Genomic DNA, 4,583 nt, shown 5'->3' with positions numbered 1-4,583 from the left:
TAAAGGATTCAAGTGGGCATGCCACTTCAACCTTATATTTTTTTATTCCTACGTTTTTAAAACCCTACGAATCAAAGAGGCCCTTATACTTGTTATCACCTATTGTAGAATTGTAGTAACCGACCCGTACATTATCATAATTGATATGGGACCACAAAGATCTACTCCCTCAGTTTCTAAATGCTCCCTCTCTCTCAGTTTACAAGGCGTGGGCGTACCCCTGGTCGTCAATTTGACCAACCTAATACAAGTCATATATTACAAAAAATATACCAATATAAACTTGAGATGTTCTATTTTTAAACGGTATAATTTTTGTGTTATACAGTTTATATTAGGGTGATAAAATTGGCAACCTAGGTATACGCGTAGGACTTGTAAACTGAAAGAAGAGAGTATAAGTCTTTAGAGATTTTAATATAAACTATGTACGGAGCAAAATGAGTGAATCTACATTCTAAACTATGTCTATATACATCCGTATATAGTTCATATTGAAATCTATAAAAGACTTATATTTAGAAATGGAGGGAGTAGCTAATTTTCATTTCAGGGTAAACACATGCAGGAACGCGGGAGCCCGACATGTGTGTGTGATTGAGCCCACAAAGATTCCTTTGAATATCAGAATCTTCCATTGGTTCTAGCCACATGCCTTTCTCGTTGAGAAGCTTCAAGAGCCACTTACACATCATATTCCTATTGTTGAACCTCAACTCTTGGATTCCTATACCAGCGATGCTATGCAGACGACATTTTTTAGATGATTCGCTCACGACAGTTAAATCCCACAGGGGAATCTCGTTCTGAGCGGAGCAACAACCGTTGGATTCTTGGTCGTCCACAGATCGTCTAGGATTTTTTGTCTGTGAAGCAGTTTCGTTCCTATACCAGTGAATTTTTTGGCCCGATAGAGTCCTTATGATGTTAGACGTATCCATTCCTGGATGTTGCTCTCCAACTGAAATTTTCAATGCACCCCATTTCTAAAAGTTCTCCCCATTCGACTACTAGTGTCAGACTCATCGTGTTGGTCGTTGTTGCTGTGTGTGGTTGCCTCACTCTGTCACACATCTCTGTTATAGTTCAAGCATTGGTTTTGCTACATGTGAAAGCTAGTTATTTATAGACCGGGTGTAAGTGCAGACTTCATAGCTTCACCCAACTTGATGTGCCCGACGCTGCCATTTTATTTTATTTTATTTGAGCTCACTCTTTTACGGGGACATAAAATATAGTAGTTGTTAAAGAACTAACATCTCTAAGGTACATTAGGGCATCTTCATGCTGCATCAAGCTTGGCTCCATCTTGGTTGCGAAATTGCCATGGGGTGAGAATACGGCCACGGGTTTAAAAACAAAATTATCACGTCCCCAAGTCTTTCTCCATCTATTGCTTCCCCTCTGTTTCTCATGTACAAGTTCCTTCTTCCTTTGATACACTAAGATTCTGTAGTCACCAAGTAGCTTTGCGAACCATTTCCAAATACAGTCCCCCAAAACCATTTTCATTTGAATGCACCGATACTTCCAAAAGTCTTCTAAAATGCAGATACTGAAGCTTCCTTCAGGGAACACAGCCTGTTTTATATATCATATATTAACCTGTGGACATTAAGTTACATATGTGTTGCAAATCAATAACGCATGCAATGTGGTCAAGTTCAAAGATGAAAACCTTCATGGGACCGACGGACCGTTGATCCTCGATTATGCTTTGAAGGTTCATCATGCCCAGATTATCCATCACACTCGATCTTTAATTTTGTTGCCTAAATAGACTAATGCATGCCATTATTTCCATCCCTTGCCACTCCAACAAGAAGTTCCCCTCTGTAACATAATGTTCTTAACTAAGCAGGTCACTATAGCACGACACATGAAAATAACACTCCAAGATGATAGGACCATTGATGTTGCAGTGACAGTTGGTTGGTTTGTTGTTCCACTCTAATCCCCAAATGCTTAGTGAAATCAGGGTCTCAAGGAAAACCAGGGATCCTCTCACTAAAATGACACTATTTTTTGGTATGAGACATTGTATTTGTGTGTAGTTTCAATATCCAATTTTTCTCATACATTGATTCTGGATGGCGCAGCAAGGCATGCCTTTACTTCCAGTTCCCTATGATACATGATGTGTCAATGGCCTCTACCTCCAAATAAATTTCCAACATATCACATTTGCGACAGACGTCATGTGGACAATTTGTCACCAGGCGCATATAAAGTTATAGTTAAAAGTGGATGTTTCATGGTCTCCTCATGGCCACGGAAGTAACATTTTGAGATACTCCTCTAATTTCTCTTAAGTAGACAATCATGTTAAAATAACACTCTAACGAAAGTACCTCCAGTAAAACATTGTTTTAATATACTTTCAATTTTTCATAATTGTTTGTTTTGAATTGAAGCACATAATGCATCAACACCATACACATTGGTTTGGTAGAAAACCGCCTGCCCAAATTCTATAAAAAAGAGTCCACAGACCGCAAAATTGGTAGGCACAAATCCAGTGTAACACAGATGATTCTAAGCCAACAACTTCTGTTCTTTTTTTCTTTTTTTGCTAATAGCAACTTCTGTTCAATAAGGTCTCCTTGGACCGCAAAACTGGGGAGCATGAATCCAATGTAACACAGATGATTCTAAGCCAGCAACTTCTGTTCAACTCCTTGGACTGCAAAACTAGCACAAATCCAACACCTAGCCAAGCGAGGATATTGGTCATTGAGTGTGATATTTCCCATCCATTTATCCTTTCAAGATCTCACTTGAGAATGATCCTTAAACATAGAGAAGTTCACTTGGCTCTTGTTAGGCCAGCCTAGAAGTGAGAGTCACTATGTTACTGAACTTGTGTTAGTGTTACTTGCTGCCATGTCTTCCTCATTGAGAGGCTTGAAGAGACACGATCCTATCTTTTAACCAGAAGTCGTGAATTCTTGTACCACTTGGTTTTCTAGTGCGACCAAGTGCTTGTGCCATTGTACTTGCAACTTCCATAGAATTCCAACTAAATTTTCCAATGCATCCCATTTCCTTAGGATTCTCCATTCAACTACTAGTGACAGACTTATTATGTTGGCCATTTGAACTGTCCTCTTAGGCTTCCATATCGCCAGTGCATGTGCTTCACACTGTCACACATCTCTCACATCTCTACGGGCTTGTTCAGTTAATCCCTCCCACAAGAGGATTGGAGGGAAGATTTTGACTTGTAGGGGATTTAATCCCTCGCAATCCTTTCCAAACCCCTTCAAATCTGAAGTAACCGAACAAGTCCTACAGCAGTTTCAAGTTTTTGTAGACGCGCGCGCATGTGTGTGGTGTGAACGTTTGCATTTTATAGCGTGTTTTTGAAAAACTAAGCGCATATTTCATTATTTCACCAAAATTTACACGTGAGATGCTTCCTTTACAAAAAAAAATATGCGAATGCAGGTTTTAATGAGACTTGCAAGTGTAGTTGTTGTCAAGGAGACGGCGCGAAGTGGTATTGACATAATTTCTCCGCAATGCAAGCAATAGTGACACGGACAAAAATAAGCAAGTTTGAGTGTCAAAATTCTAATATGCAACTTTGGCAATGGCACGGGCCGACTTTTTCCATAATTTTGGTACACAAATGTTTTTTTTTTGAACGCCCGTGTAAATTTCAGGGGACTTACCCTTCCCGTGGTGTGCAACGACGCGTGTAGGTGAGCGCAACCTCGGGTCTTGGCCTTTCCGTTTTCGGCAGTTGCAACGAGCGACGTCCTCCGTCGCTTTCACGTTTCGGATGAGTTGGTTCCAGTCGGTCAAGGTCAAGCCAACCAGCAGCTTCCTGATCAGATCTCCACGCACGTATAGTACTCATTCCTCGCGTTTCCTTCTTTTTTTCTCGTGGACATCAGCAGATAACAGCGACATCGATTTGGGTTCAGATGCACGACCGAGCAGCTCGATCGGTCGCCTATTACTCCCGCGGCGCAATTTCCCAGCGTGCGCGTTGCGCCGCCGCCACTCGTCGGCCGGAATCAGCAGCCATGCCCTACCACGCGGTGCATGAATCTGCATATCAATACATTTCTATCCATGTTCTCATTTTCTAATTGAAGCATGGAGAGTTAACTTGCTGTATTTTATTTCCTGCGTGCACGCGTGCCGGGCGGGCAAAGTTGAACGGGCCTCTACCTTCCTTCTTCGCTAGCTACTTTGCCTGCCCTTCCCTTCCCTTCCCCTCTGGACTTGTCGTTGACTCTCTCCTGAATAAATCGTGTTTTCCATGTGCTGTGATCCCTGATTAGGCACCGAATAAATGCGGCGCGCATGGCTTGCACGCACAAATTAAGTAATTAACCTTCCTCTTTTGAAGTATAATCCTACAGTTCATTCCTGAACGCATCTTGCTGCCGGGCGGGGACTCGAAACAATCTAGAGATCAGTACCAATCTTCCTTTTTGGCAACTAATGGACATTGAACAGAAGGGTCTGGCTCGTTTGCGCGTTCAGATTGGACGGCCGGCCGTCTGGCTAGTGTACCAAGGCGGCACGTACGTGATTGCCCGCGAAAGGAACAGGTAACCAATAGACGGGCC

This window comes from Triticum dicoccoides, chromosome 2A (genome assembly GCF_002162155.2).
Source record: "Triticum dicoccoides isolate Atlit2015 ecotype Zavitan chromosome 2A, WEW_v2.0, whole genome shotgun sequence".
NCBI classification, from domain to species: Eukaryota; Viridiplantae; Streptophyta; class Magnoliopsida; order Poales; family Poaceae; genus Triticum; species Triticum dicoccoides.
The sequence above is the reverse complement of the archived record's forward strand: the minus strand, read 5'-3'. Positions refer to the sequence as shown.